Source organism: Pongo abelii, chromosome 13, assembly GCF_028885655.2.
Source record: "Pongo abelii isolate AG06213 chromosome 13, NHGRI_mPonAbe1-v2.0_pri, whole genome shotgun sequence".
NCBI classification, from domain to species: domain Eukaryota; kingdom Metazoa; phylum Chordata; class Mammalia; order Primates; family Hominidae; genus Pongo; species Pongo abelii.
In genome coordinates, this window is record NC_071998.2 from 63,770,475 (window position 1) to 63,787,056 (window position 16,582).

The 16,582-nt window shown below is 34.6% G+C and overlaps 1 long non-coding RNA gene across 1 annotated transcript in view; it reads left to right on the forward strand.

Moving 5' to 3' along the window:
* The first annotated feature begins 834 nt into the window (after positions 1-834).
* Positions 835-16,582, forward strand: part of LOC129047871 (uncharacterized) — a 45,779-nt gene continuing 30,031 nt past the window's right edge. The window contains exons 1-5 of the long non-coding RNA XR_008509725.2: positions 835-1,900; positions 2,689-2,860; positions 4,083-4,156; positions 6,736-6,894; positions 10,656-10,723. This is a non-coding gene — a long non-coding RNA (uncharacterized LOC129047871). The remainder of the gene's footprint in view (positions 1,901-2,688; positions 2,861-4,082; positions 4,157-6,735; positions 6,895-10,655; positions 10,724-16,582) is intronic.

Genomic DNA, 16,582 nt, shown 5'->3' on the forward strand with positions numbered 1-16,582 from the left:
TTTGTTGACATATGTTATTTTGAATGCTTTCCTTCCTGTTCCCCATCATTTGGCAGGAGTTCCTTGGGAAACGACTCCTCCACTGAATGCAATCAAGTTAACACTATCAAGCCATATACTTTTCTGCCTTCTATAAGAATAAATGATGGTCAAATGTTCTTTCTTTCAGGAATATAAATCTTAAGCAGACTTACATAAGGAAGGGAAGTGGTTGAATCTGAGGTATTTCCATAGTGGTCTTTGAAGAAAGCCTTCCATGAGTTCCCAGTCCGTATCCTCCAAAGGGTTTCTTGGATATCCTTTATTTATGCCTAATTTTCCAGTTTTCTCTTTAATATTGTGTGCTCTAATATTTTATTCTCTCTCTTTTTTTTGCTTCACTTAGTTAGAATTTCTTTCAGCCAATGAAGAATTCTAATGAGAAACAAGAATCTGTAATTTTGAATATTCCAGAATAGTTATGATCTAAACATTACATCCTGCTGTATCCCTAAGTACTTGAAATCGGGATATTCCAGTTTCAACAACGAGATCTTAAAATCGTAATTCCCGTACCATGTTATACATAAAGTACCAGGCGATCACTGTACTTTGTTAGCCTACTTGCAGGCTTTGAATTATTATGTTGGAAAATGTGGTCACTTTGAGTACATTGCCTTTGAATCACGAGTAGCTGGAGATTAATTATGTTCTTCCAACTTATTGGGCTTTGTGACCTTTACTTATTTATTCATTTATTTGGTATATTTCCTTTAATGATTTCAACTTCTGTTCCTGTGAACTGTACTGCAGTCTTTCCCTTTATATGCAAAGATTCTGCAATCATTGGATACTTTTGCATTAGATTTTTAAATTGAGATGCAATTCACATACCTTTGCATAATTTTTATTATTTTTAAAATGTACAATTCAGTGTTTTTTAGTATAGTATATTCACAGTGTTCTCTGCAACCATCATAATTGTCTAATTCCAGAATATTTTTATAACTTCAAAAAAACCCTATTCCCATTGACAATCACTTTCCATTCTCTTTTTCCCCCAGCCTCTAGAAATCACTAATTTATTTTCAATCCAGTTACACCATTTAAATATCTTAACATTATTCCTTTTATAAGACAATTGTTCTTTTATTTCTTCAACTTAATATTAAATGCTTAGGCATTCTCTACTTTTATCCACTGACAAAAAAATCAAGACGTGTTTTCCTAATAGCAATTGAAAGAGAGAAAATAACTACAAAACATTTAATCCCATATTTTTTTTTCAGACCTCCTTAATTCTCCTTTTAAAATTATTAACTTATTTCTGAGCTTGGGAAATTGTGTAACATTATAATTGAATTTTATCTGATTCTGGACAAATAAAAAATGACAACAGATTGAAAAGATATGAAAAGTCAGATTCAATAACCTTCCATATAGTCATTTGGATTTTTTTCAGCTTCCAATCCCACACTTCCTTGACCTAAAATAGATAAGAAAAGTCTCATCTTTAATTAAACAACTTGAAGTAATTTGGATTTTTTTGAGTATACACTGTTTCTCATGATCTTTCTAAGGCCACTTCTGAAATAAAAATATTTTATTGCAAGCTTTGGATAAATATTCAGTTAAGAAGTATGACATAATTATGTCCATTAACCCATGTGTAGTTATCAAGTAATAATTATTGTTTTCCCCTGCCTATACTAGAAAAGATTTTAAGTAGCTGTGTTTTTAAATTTAGTAATTTTTAACTTGAATCTCCACTGTTCTCAGACAGCATATCAACTCCTGCTTTCCAGACAAACTTCCTGGGTCTTGGGAAAAAGAAAGCCTCAGACTAAGAACTCTCTCTGCAATCAGACAGCCTGAATTCAAATCCCGTCTCTATTCTTACTAGTCATATGAACACAGGCAAGTCATTTAACTTCTTTGTGTCTCAGTTTTCTTATATATAAAATGGGAATAATGTAACTTACCTAGAAAATTTGTTGTCAGTATATGAATTAATAAAATTGTGAGCAATATATTCCAAGGGCTCATTTTATACTAGCAATTATGAATTAGAGCTATCCTTCCTTATCTCATCAACTCAATTATTGAGACAGCAACAGTTTAATTAAAATACATCTAAACCAACCCCACACCAAAAATTATTTGTTCAACTAAATTGTTGAACAACTGTTAAGTGATGAGCATGTTGATATGTTCTTTCCTTGTTTTCTTTCGATTTCCTGACAACCCTGTAAGTTGGGTAGTATTTTCATTTTACCAATGAATAAGCCATCTTTCCGAGTGGCTAGGTAATCTGCTCATGGCTTGGATATTCTTTACATTACTTTCTTTCCAAAAATTCCCCTGTTGAAGTGATTCCTAATGACTGCGAGAATTCCAAAAGCCCAAATAAATAAACTTTCTGGTGTTTTTAAAGTCTCATTCTTAATGTGATCTCAGATTTTGGTCCTATCATTTGGTCTTGTCATATCTTCTTTTTAGCAAAGTTTAAGTAGGAGAGCACTGTAGGACCACGTGTAGAAAGCATATAAAAACCAGAAAAACAATTATATAAAATTCATTTCAGGAAGCAATAACCTATGTTTTTAAAAATTTGTCACATGGCCAGTGTTAGGGTTCTTAAGGTATAAACTAAAGGTATCTAATTCAAAATTTTAATTCTATATTTATTTCTAAAAATGGAGAAGGTAGTGAGGAATGAAAGAGAAGCAAAATCGATCCTGCAGGTTGTGCTCACCACGGTGAAAGTCATTATTTGCAACTCCCACGGGAGAACCATATCCATTCAGCTCACTTTGGACCACCTGTGGAGCCTGATAACCAGGGAACAGAGAATCTGTTGAGATCCAAATTTGTGTGCCAGGTAATAAACTCCCCAGGATAAGCATCACACATCATCCTAAAGTAGCAATTTTACCAACTGTAAGCAATTTAGAACAGTCTTTATATTAAAATCTATTAATGTCTTAAAGGAACACATATATTGAATCACTTTAAAAAATATAACATCAGGGTCCCCGTTGGAAAGAGCTATTATACCCTGTATTAGTCCATTCTCGTGTTGCTAATAAAGCTACATCTGAGACTTGGTAATTTATAAAGGAAAGAGGTTTAATTGACTCACAGTTCCACATGGCTGGGGAAGCCTCACAATCATGGCACAAGGCAAAGGAGGAGCAAAGTCACGTCTTACATGGCAGCAGTCAAAAGAGAGCTTGTGCAAGGGAACTCCCATTTATAAAACCATCAGGTCGCATGAGACTTATTCACTAACAAAGAACAGTATAGGGGAAACTTCCCTCATGATTCAATTATCTCCACATGACCCCATGTGGAGATGGACATGTGGGGATTTTTACAACTCAAGGTGAGATTTGGGTGGGGACACAGCCAAACTATATCATACTCTAAAGTATTTAATTAAAAAATTAATGAAGAGACTGTTTACAGAAATGGGTATAGAACAACAAAGGATGGTGAAACACCCAGGAACTGTCAACAGTAGGGAAGTCATTGGCAAATTCAGAGGGATTATTTCTCACTCATCTTTACATTAGTGTCTAGCACAGTTACCATCACATGATTGCTATTGTGATCATCATTATAATTGCTATCATTTATATTAATTTATATTAATCATTTATATTAATAATTGCATTTATTAATGCTTTCCATATCCTGGCCACTAAGCTAAACTCTACACATACCATTTCAAATGTTCTTAGCCACTTTGTGAATTGGGAACTATTGACTATATTTTATATAAGATGAACAATAAAACACAAGAACCAACTAATAGGTAGAAGGTCATATAGGTAATCTGAAACAGAGTTAAAAATCAAGCTTCACTGACTCAGAGGTCTGTACTATCCAAGTTATCATAAGTAAAATCCTGTTTTAGACATCAAATAAATGCTTTCTACTGTATTTACTGTTAAATTTTTACTATTCCAAAGACCAGTAGACCAGTAGTTTGCCATCTAAACTTCAGGAAATTGTTAATTGTCGAGTTGTTAATAATATATAATTCTGTCATTTCTCTTAGTGATTGTGAAAACACTGTTTATGTTTTGTCTCCCAAACAGATCACAAACTCATCAGAAGCAGATGCCACGTGTTATACTGTTATGTATCTCTCAGAGACTCCAGCACTTTGAAAGTACTAGGCCTTGCTTATTGAGATGAATATTTTTTCTAGGCATGTCTCAAAGTTCTCAGCATAGCTACAACCCTGATTTTCACAGGATTTTCATTAAAATTAGGTTCTAGAGCATTACTTCCCTAATGTGCGATGCAACTTATGTTTAGTTTTCAAATCAAAATTAGTTTTGTTTTTCCACTGTCTTTATCTTTGAAAATTTTGAACTTGGGATTTCCAAAATTATAATTAGCAATTATTTTTACATATCTTTTATATACATAACTTTTACAATGGCTGCCATTATCATGTAGATTCTTAGGAAGTGTTTCTGATCCTTGTAAATAAAAATGAAAGAAGAAATCTTTACTGCTTGCTGACCCATGTGACTAACCTTGAAATCAGAGAGGAAGATTCATTTAAAACAAACTTGCAAACTGTTAAACAAAGTACTGAATCTCTGTGACTTGACCAAAAGTAATTCAGACTTGACTATTCCAGGCTCCCTTCTATCTCTGTAGCAACCCATGCATCATAGATTCCAGTTGCAAAGGATGGTCAAGGAATCTGCTGTGCCTTTTGAGTCTCTCCGTATTATATTGCCAAATTTATCTTCCTTTAATACTTCACTTCACATAAGACACTAAGATAAACAAGGATGCAACTCACTTATATTTCAAAATAGAACCTAGTGGTTAAAAGTACTTGTTCTGAAAGCAACTCTATTTTTCTAGTTCTAACATGTCTCCAACTAGTTATCTCACCTTGAGCTTGGCACATAATCACTCCGTCTTACTTTTGCATCTGTGACACAAGAAAAATACCACCCACCTCAACATAGATCTTATGAAGATTAAAGTAAGATTATGAAAGTAAGATGCTCAGCACAATGTCTAACTGAAAATAAATGCTCAGCAAGTAGGAGCTACTATAATTATTATCCAGATCAAATATTTTCTCCTCTATGAAGCTTTCTTATTCTTCCCCAGCTGGAATTACTTATTTTCTTTCTTGCTTTCTATACCACACTTTAGTCACCACCATGCTGGCACTTGTCTCACTGCATTATAATTATTTATGTGCCTGTGTTCTGTAACCAGAATATGGGACTTAAGCTTCTTTATAACTCCAGCATAATTGTTTCATGTGTGCTCTTAGGTAATGGAATAAAATGGATGAATGAATGAATGAGACTATAGTACTAAATGCTCTTAGATAAAGAGGTAATTATTCTTAAGTGATAAAATTGTTCGAACATGAGTAGTTCAGATAATGAGGGACTGTCATAGAATTACTTGATAAAATCTAGTCAATAAAATGGCTTGACAATATAACCTTTATGATTTCTTTAAACAATCATTCATTTCTTTCTGAAAATGAGAAGAGGAGATTCCTTCTCCCATCTTTATATTTCAACAATGATTAGAAAAGAAATTGATCTCTGGGATCAGTGCCCAATACCATTAAAGTGGTATACGTCTTACAATTCTTAATTAATTTGTGGCATACACATACCAGTCTCCACAGCCAGCTTCATCTGCATACAGCAGCATAATCACTTTTTTCCTTATAGTAAAGACATATTACGAGTCATAAAAGTCTTCTCCAGGGGGTGTGGTTATCATCTGGTAATCACACCCTTGGGAGGTTAAAAACACTTATCTTTGGATCATGACTTGCAATGCCCCAAGGGTGTGATTATCTCAGGCAACTCACACTTTCTGTTATGCCTAATTGCTTAATTATTATAGCTGTGAGTTCACACCACCATACAGGAACTCATGTTGTGTCAGCATTTTCACTATAAATTCCTTTTCCAAGAGTCTATAACTCAGCCATAAAAAAAAAAAAAAAAAAAAAAAAAAAAAAAAAACCTGTAGTCCATTGAAGCACTGCAGTAAGAGTCTTATTCCAGGAAATATTTCTGTAATAGGTTAATTGTATCTTAAAAATTGGGTCCTGATTCTCCTAGTTAGTTCACCAAAGAAATAAATGATAATTAAATGTCTCTAAATTATATATTTTTCTGCATGGCTGGGAAAATAATGTAAATCCTAAAGACATAAATATTATTTTTTAAATTTAAACAAGAATGGCGCATACAATTTCCAGTTTTTTGGAAATACACTTACACATATGTATAAAATATTATGTAAGTAGAATGAGCTAAACCATAGTTAGAGAACATTGTCATATGCAATCATGTGCTACATAATATTTCAGTCAACAGACAGCATGTGGCAGTGGTCACATAAGATTATAACGGAGCTGAAAAATTCCTGTTGTCTAATGACATCATGGCTGTCATAACTGTCATGGCGGTCATGGCCATCTGAACATTGTAGTGCAATGTATTCCTCATGTGTTTGTGGTGATGCTGATGTAAACAAGCATCTGCACTGCCAGTTGTATAAAAGTGTAGCACATACAATTATGTACATACAATTATGCACACACAATTATGTACAACACATAATATTTTATAATGACAATAAACAATTTCGTTACTGGTTTATGTATTCACTGTACTATACTTTTAATCATTATTTTAGAGTGTACTCTTTCTACTTATATATTAAAAAAAGTTAATTGTAAAACAGCCTCTAGCAGGTTCTTCAGGACGTATTCCAGAAGAAGGCATTGTTATCATAGGAGATGACGGTTCCATGCGTGTTATTGCCCCTGAAGACCTTCCAGTGGGTCAAGATATGGAGGTGAAAGACAGTGATGTTGATGATCCTGACCCTGCGTAGGCCAAGGTAATGTGTGTGTTTGTGTCTTAGTTTTTAACAAAAACAGTTTAAAAAGTTTTAAAAAATTAAATTTTAAAATTAGAAAAAAAGCTTATAAAATAAGGATATACAGAAAAAATATTTTTGTACAGTTATACAATGTGTGTTTTAAGCAGAGTTACTACAAAAGAGTCAAAGAGTTAAAAATTTTAAAAGTTTATAGCATAAAAAAGTTATAGTAAGCTAAGATTAATTTCTTATTGAAGAAAGGAAAATTTATAAATTTAGTGTAGCCTAAGTGTACAGTGCTTATAAAGTCTACAGTAGTGCGCAGTAATGGCTTAGACCTTCATGTTCACTCACTACTCACTGATTAACCTAGAGCAACTTCCATTCCTTCAAGCTTCATTTCATTTTCAGTGCCTTATATAGGTGTACCATTTTTATCTTTTATACAGTATTTTTTATTATCCATTTTCTATGTTTAGATATGTTTAGATACACAAATATTTACCATTGTGTTACAATTGCCTGCAGTATTCAGAACAGTAACATGCTGTATAGGTTTATAGCCTAGGAGCAATAGACTATACCATATAGCCTATGTTTGTAGTAGGCTAGACCATCTAGGTTTTGTAAATACACTCTATGATATTGGCACAATGACAAAATTGCTTAATGATGCATTTCTCAGAACATAATCCCATTGTTAAGTGATGCATGACTGTATATGTAAGTTCCAAACCTCAGCCAAATATTTTCTTAGCTCATATACTGTTAATTATCTAGAGGATTGAGTAAAGAGCACAAAACTAGATAATGGGAAAAAAATGTAGCCCAAACACTGTAGTTGTATATGACCAGGTGCCTCAGACTGTGAATGTCTCAAAGCCTGGAAGAGGCAGACTCAGGTAGATCAATTCACAAGAGCCCCAAGGTTATAAACTGCTCAACTAATGCATTAATATAAGAGGCATATTTACCCTGGTAGCTGTAATTCATCCATAGTAACACCATCCCAACAACAGCATTTTTGAGATGCTAATAAAATGTTTTGCTATAAGTATGGAATCAGATCAAATAAAATGAGAATGTTGAGTGGTATTTCATACAGATTGTGCTGAGAGCTAAATGCTCTTGTTTTTTGCACTGGGGGATACCCCTCTTCTGTTACCGAACAGTCACTAGAATTTCCAGAATTTGACCTTCAATTTTGTTATGCTACAGCCAATGTGACTCAATGTATGCATTTGAAAAACATATGACTTGGATTGAAATCTCCCAAGAAATTAAAAGAAAATAAGTTATTACTAATTCCTTAATTCCTCACTCATCCTTTCAGTTTATTTTTGTAAGTTTCTTAGTCATCGTTTTCTTTCAAGAGGTGCTGCAATTTCTTCATTAAATGCCACAGAGTTGATGAACACCTGACCCTCCAACAGAGACCATCTTTGCCAGACTATTACTTTTTATATCAGTCCTGTCTTAATCTATATTTTTTTCTTCAAAAAAACCCTGTGTAATGTTTTATAGAACTTAGAACAAAATACAAATATCACATTTTCTTATAAACAAAACTAAAATATCTCTGGATAGTAAAAGTATGTGTCCACTTTTCCTCGCGAAAAATGAAACGGTTCTCCTCATATGTAATCAGACAATCTGACATTGTTGCATCCGAGATCAATAAATGCAAGTGCATTTCATGATTTTTCTTAAAAAGTTAAAATGTTGAATCCTATCTTACTTTTCTTAACACATAAGCATATGCTCCAAATGTTTTGTTTTGTATTGTTTTTGTGATAATAAAGCACTAAGTAATCCATAGGGGAAATAGAAGAAAAAGAAAATCAAAATAGAAACTCAAAACTTTGTTCTTTTTTATTATTTGAAATATAAATTTTGCTGTAACTCCTACTTGGAAAAGTGTCTAATCACTTTACAGGTATATATGTTGGCAGCACCCACTACACAGTTATTAGTGATAAGGTAACAGCAGATGAAAACACAAAATGGAAACATTTTGTGACTGTGGAGATCAAAGACGGTTTCTTACAAGATGAAAGAATAACAGTTGCTAAATGTTAATCAGTATAGAAGCCAATGTGTATATGTGTTTATGTTAATGTTTTATTTTATGTTGTGTTATAAAACAAAAAGAAAAAAATAGATTCGCCTGTATTTGAAGATGATTTGGAAATATACAAATGAAAAAAAATGAGGTATTGAGAGGAAAAATATGTGGCAGAATATTACACAACTATTCTGAAGCAAAAAAGTTATGACTTTATCTTGTTTAGTATTCCTATATATGCACAAAAATATATCAAGAGTGTTGATGGTAGACATTTTTAAGGTTAAGTAAGAAGGAAAAATAGGTTATTTACTACTACTCTGTGAGGCTTTTAATAGGGGGAGAGACTTCCTAATAATATGTGGTTAAACATAAAATATAAAGTAGCCAGGATTTTTTAAATACAAGGAATTTATTTTTTAACGTTTTGGGAGGTCTGGAGGTCTGGAGGTCTGGCAAAAATAAGTATCTATATATGGATACATACAAAATTTAGCGTGTAATTTCAGAGGGCTCATAGATTCTTTAGCACTCATCCAGAGCCATAAGTTAAAAACCTCAACTACACAGAGAAAGCATACAATATATAGTTGTTACTGATGACTAATGTAGGCAAAATCTGTCCCCCTTGCTCCCCCACAAAGTGGTTCAGGAAGATAGTACTTACTTGAGTTTTGGTAAATGTATGCAGCTACTGAACTGCCACCACAAACATGATCTTGGACATCTTCATCACTCCAAAAAGTTTCTTCATTCCCCTTTGCAAGCAATTTCCACCCCACCACCACCCCTAGATAACCCAAGACCTACCTTCTGTTCTTGTTAATTAGATTTGGCTTTGTCTAGAGTTTCATATAAATGAATTCATACAGTTTGTACTCTTCTCTGTCAGCTTCTTTTGCTCAACATAATGTTTTTGAGATTCATTCATGTTGTTGTATATAACAGTAGTTTGCTCTTTTTGTTGATAGTAGTCCAATGTATGGATATACTATTGATGGATAATTGTGTTACTTTCAATTTTGGGCTATAACGAACAAACCTGCTATGAACATTTGTGTGTAAGTTTTTGTGTAAACAGATGTCCTCATTTTCTTGGGTAAAGATCCAGGATTACAATTGTTAGGTCATATGATAAAAGTAGATTTAACTTTAGGAGAAACTGCCAAAATGTTTTCCATAGTGGCTGTGCCGTTTTACATTCCCACCAGCAATGTATGATAATTCCAGTTACTCCACATCCATGCCAATACTTGCTATTGCCGGTCTGTAAAATTCTAATGGCCAAAATTAAAAACGAAAGGGGACATACACTGCATCTCATTGTAGTTTAACTTTGTATTTCCTTGATGGCTAATGATGTTGAATGTCTTTTTATGTGCTTATTGGCCATTTGAATATTTATTTTTCATGAAGAGTCTGTTCAAATATTTTATTCATTTTAAAATTGGATTGTATGTCTTATTTTTGAGATTTTAGAGTTCTTTATTCTGGGAAAGGATCCTTGGGAGATATCTATATCTATATCTATCTATATCTATCTGTATCTATCTATATAAAATGTTATTCCAATTTGAGACTTGCATTTTCATATTGCCAATGATAAATTTTGAAGAGCAGTTTTTCGTTTTATTTTATCAATTCATAAATTAGTCTAAATATTACTAATTTTCTTTATTTTACACTCATTTTGTGTCCTTCCAATAAATTTTAGGTAACTCAAGGTCAGACAGATTTCCCCCTTTGAGAGAGATAGAGAGAGAGAGAGAAGAAGAGAGATAGGTAAGTTAAGGGTTGAAGTTCATTTTTCATCTTATAGATATCCAAATGTTCCAGATCAATTTGTTGAAAAGACAGTCATTTCCCCATTGAGTTGACTTTACTCCTTTAGCAGAAGTCAATTGACAAAATATTCATGGATCTGTACTGGCAGACTCTTGATTGTCTGCCATTAACCTGTTTGCTTGAACTTACATAAATATTATACATTTTAGTATACTCTTATCTTGATAGTAAATTTTAAAGTCTGGTAGTACATTCCTGAACTATGTTCTTTTTCAAAATTATTTGAATTTCTGTATGAACTTTAGAATTAACTCGTTAGTTTATGAAAAATGCTTTTTAGAGTTTTCACTGGAATTTTATTGAATCCATAGATAAATGTGGAATTTTGTTGAATTCATGGAATTGAATGAAATTGTATTGAATCCATAGATAAACGTGAATAGAATTAACTCTGACCAACAATAGTCTTCCAATTCATGGAGAGCATACATTTCACCATGTACTTAGGTCTTGAAGTTTCTACCATAATTGTTTTATAGCTTGCAGTGTATAGGTCTTTCAAATGTTTTATTAGATCTATTCCTCAGTATTGCTTATTTTTTAAATGCTATTGTAAATAGTATTAAAGGTCCATGTCCATTTTTAATTGTTTGATACTAGTGTATAGAAATAACATTTGATTTTTGTATACAGATTTATTATCCTGTAACTTTGCTTTGCTAAACTCAGGTACTAGGTCTAGTAACTTTTGGTTTATACTTTTTTGTACTTTTTACGTATAGAATCAAGTCATCTATGAATAAGTATATTTCATTTTTTCTGTCTGCTTTTTATTTATTTTTCTTGCTTTAGTGTAGTAGCTAGGAAGTTGCATAAAATATTTAAAGGAAGTAGTGAAAGGGGACATCTTTAATGTTTCCTTGACTTTTCAGGTAGGATATTCTGTATTTTACCATTAAGTACGATATTAACTGTAGAACATATTTCATAGATGTCCTCTATTAGCTTGAGACTATTCCCTTTTTTCATAGTCTGCTGAGATTTTTCCATCAAGAGTGCTGAATTTTTCAAATGCTTTTTCTGCATCTATTGAAAAAATACATGTCTCTCCTTATTTCATTTACTATGATTAATTATGCTGATTAATTTTGAATATTAAACCAAATTTGTATTCTTAGAATAAACTTCATTTGTTCATGGCATGCTACTCTTTTCATACACTGATAATATTGATGGATTCAATTTGCTAATATTTTAGTAAGATTCTTTTCTGTGTTCAGGAAGCATAGTCTGTAGCTTATAATTTGGCTTTGTTAATTTTTTGCTGTTTAGGCGTTTTTTGGAATTTTTGGAATTTTTGCCTGGTTTTAGTATCAGGGTAATGTTGGTTTCATAAAACAGTTGGTATATGTGCTTCCATTCTCTAATTTTTAAAAGTATTTTTGTAAGAGAGTTATTATCTTTTTTGAATTTATAGAATTTATTGTGAAGTCATTTTTCTTTGTGGGAAGGTGTTTCATTAGGAATATATTTAACTGAAGTAGAAATATGCACATTCTACTTCTTCATAAATCAGTTTTTGTAATTTTTGTCTTTCAATGAATTTTCTCATTTACTCTAAATTGCTGCATTTACTGGCAATATACAAATATAATGTCCCCGTCTCTTTGTCCCTGCTCCCCCTGTGCCTTTTGCCATGAGTGAAAGCTTCTTGAGGTCTCACCAGAAGCCATTTATTTGTATAAATTCTTATTATTTTACTATATGTAACAGGGCTCAGCAAACTTTTTCTATTAAAAGCCAGTTAGTATATACCTTAGGCATTGGAGGACATATGGTCTCTTACAGCTTCTTAAATCTGCTACTGTAGCATGGAAGAAGTCTTAATGAAACTGTATCTATGAAGTGGTTGATAGGACAAGATTTTGCCCATGAGCCACAAGTTTGTGATTCCTTCATCTGTAGGATCTGTCATGTGGTATATGCTTTATTCACTAATGTTGGTAATTTCTGTCTTCTCTCCCTCTTTTTTTTTTTTTTGATTACTCTAGTTAGAGGTTTATCAACTTTATTGAATTAAAGAAGCAAGCTCTAAATTTTATTCTTTAATTTTCATTAATTTCATTACATATTTGTAAATATCCATTTTATTGCATTAATTTCTGCTGTTTCTTGTTTTCTACATTCTAATTATTTTTAGTTGAATTTTCTCTTCTTTATCTAGTTTCTCAAGGTTGGTACTTAGACAAATTATCTTAAATATTTAATATTTTCTAATACAACCATTTAAAACTGTAAATTTCATTCTAAATACTGCCTTATGCAGTACTTACGCAGATTTGATGAGTTCATATTTCCCTGAATTTTCTTGATGTTTGTGGACATATGTTGATGGTCGGGCAATAAAAAATTATATATTTATTCCAATCTTTGTAACAGTCTTTATTCAGAGGGCCTTCCAGGAATTCAAAGGAGACTGACTGTTGGGTGCCTGTAGTAACTGCAGCCCTTCCAGCACAAGAGGACACCCTAAGGCCGAGTTCATCGTGACTCTGGCAGACTCTGAAGTTCCTGACCTGAATGGGCCTGGGGGAGATGAGGGAGGGTTTTCTGGGTTCCAAGGCAAAGTCTCTCATTCACTTTCCTCCCCTTTCCCCAAGGGAAAGAAGTCTGTTATTACACTGTGCTGCCTAGAGTTTGAGGAGGGGTAATGCAGTCAACGCAAGACTGTTTTTTCTGTCCTCTTTGATGTGTCTTTTACGGTTATGCTAAAACAAGGTCCTGTTTATTTAGTTCTTGTGAAGGTATTTTCTTCAGTGGTTGTTTCAAATTGATGTTTCTGTGGGGAGATGATCATTAGAGGTTTTTATTCTGCCATCTTCCAGTGGGAGAAGATCATTTGTTTAACAATTTGAGGAAATGCCAAACTGTTTTCCATAGCAGCTGCATCATTTTGCATAATTTCCAACAACATAGGATGTTTCTCATTGTTCCACATTCTTGCCGAAACTTATTTCTTTTATTGTTTTTTAATTATAGCCATCCTAGTGGGTATAAAGTGGTATCTTCTTATGATTTATGTTTGTATTTTCCTGATAAAGATGCTGAGCATCTTTGTATTAGCTATGACCATTTGTATCTCCCTTAGAGATATGTCTATTGAAGTCTTTGACTATCTTTTAAGTGGGAAGTTTGTCTTTTAGTTGTCGAGTTGTAAGAATTCTTTATACATTCTAGATACTAAACTCTTATCAAATATATGGCTTGCAAATATTTTCTCCCATTCTGTAGGTTGTTTTTTTCACTTTCTTGATAGTGTTCTTTTCTGCACAAAAGTTTTAAATTTTGATGAAGTTCAATTTAACTATTTATTTTTATTTTGTTGCATGTGTTTTTCATGACATTTCAAATAATCCACTGCCAATGCCAAGGCCATAAAATTTTACCTCTATATTTTCTTCTAAATTTTATAGTTTTAACTCTTTGATTTAGGCCTTTGATCCATTTTGAGTTCATTTCTGTATATGGTATGAGGTACAGATCCAACTTCATTCTTTTGTATGTGGATATTCAGTTGTGTCAGTACCAGTTTTATGGAGAAATAATTTTTCTCCATTAAATGATTTTGGCACCTGATATGGTTTAGATATTTGTCCCCTTCAAATCTTTTTTTTTTTTTTTTTTGAGACAGAGTCTCACACTGTCGCCCAGGCTGGAGTGCAGTAGCGCAATCTCGGCTCACTGCCACCTCTGCCTCCCAGATTCAAACGATTCTCCTCAGCCTCAGCCTCAGCCTCAGCCTCCTGAGTAGCTGGGATTACAGGCACCCACCACCACACCTGGCTAATTTTTTTGTATTTTTAGTAGAGACAGGGTTTCACTATGTTGGCCAGGCTGCTCTCAAACTCCTGACCTTGTGATCCACCCGCCTCTGCCTCCCAAAGTGCTGGGATTACAGACGTGAGCCACTGTGTCTGGCCTTCAAATCTTATATTGAAACTTGATCCCCACTGTTGGAGGTATAGTCTGGTGGGAGCTTGGGTGGTGGGAGTGGATCCCTCATGAATGGCTTAGTGTCCTTCCCATGGTAATGAGTGACTTCTCACTCCATAGTTCACGAGAGTTTATTTTTTAAAGGATCCTGATACCTCCTCCTCTCTCTTTCTTGTTCCTGTCTCTCTGCAGAGCATGCCTGCTCCCCCTGTGCCTTCTGCCATGAGTAAAAGCTTCTTGAAACCTCACCGGAAGCCAAGCTGATGTTTGTGCCATGGTTGGACAGCCTGCAGAACAATGGGCAAATAAGACTCCTTTCTTCATGTTACTATATTAGTCTATTTGCACATTGCTATAAAGATACTACCTGAGATTGGGTAATTTATAAAGGAAAGAGGTTTAATTGACTCACAGTTCTACATGGCTCAGGAGGTCTCAGGAAACTTACAATCATGGCAGGTGAAGGAAAACAAGGCACATTTTCTCATGGCAGCAGGAGATAGAGAACCAAGAGGAAACTGCCACTTTAAAACCATCAGATCCTATGAGAACTCCTTCACTATCATGAGAACAGCATTAGGGAAACCATCTCCATGATCTAATTATCTCCCACCAGGTCCCTACCTCGATAGGTGGGGATTACAATTCCAGATGAGATTTGGGTGAAGACACAGAGCTGAACCATATCATTCTGTCTCTGGCCTCTTCCAGATCTCATGTCCTTTTCACATTTCAAAACCAATCATGCCTTCCCAACAATCCCCCAGTCTTAACGCATTTCAGCATTAACTCAAAAGTCCAAGTCCAAAGACTCATCCAAGACAAGGGAAGTCCCTTCTGCCTATGAGCCTGTAAAATCAGAAGCAAGTTAGTTACTTCCTAGATACAATGGGGTTACAGGCATTGAGTAAATGTTCCAATTCCAAATGGGAGAAATTGGCCAAAACAAAGGGGCCACAGGCCTAACGCAAGTCTGAAACCTGGCCAGGCAGGGATTGAATCTTAAAACTTCAAGTTCTCCATTCCATGTCTCACATCCAGGGCACGCTGATGCAAGGAATGGGTTCCCACAGCCTTGGGCAGCTCCATTTTGGTGGCTCTGTGGGGTACAGCCCCTATGGCTTCTTTCACAGGCTGGCATTAAGTGCCTGTGGCTTTTCTAGTCACATGGTGCAAGCTATTGGTAGACCTATCTTTGTGGAGTCTGGAGGATGGTGGCCCTCATCTTACAGCTCCATTAGGCAGTTTCCCAGTGGGGACTCTGTGTGGAGGCTCCAACCCCACATTTCCGTTCTGCACGGCCCTGGCAGATGTTCTCCATGAGGGCTCCCACCCATACATCCTGTGAAATCTAGGCAGAGGTTCTCAAAGCTCAACTCTTGTCTTCTGCACACCTCCAGGCCCAACACCATGTAGAAGCTGCCAAGACTTGGGGATTTCACTCTCTGAAGCAATGGCCCCTAGCTGCACCTTGGCCCCTTTTAGCCACTGCTGGAGCTGGAACAGCTGAAATGCAGGGAACCAAGTCCTAAGGCTGCACAGAGCAGCCGGGCCCTGGGCCCAGCCCACAAAATCATTTTTCCCTTCCGGGCCCCCAAGCCTGTGATGGGAGGGGCTGCCATCAAGATCTCTGACATGCCTTGAAGACATTTTCCCATTGTCTTGGCCATTAAAATTAGGCTACTTATTACTTCTGCAGATTTCTGCAGCCAGCTTGAATTCCTCCCCAGAAAATGGGTTTCTCTTTTCTACCGCATGGTCAGGCTGCAAAATTTCTAAGCCTTTATGCTCTGCTTCTCTTTTAAACATAAATTCCAATTTCAAAACATTTCTTTGTGAACACATATAACTGAATGCTTTCAG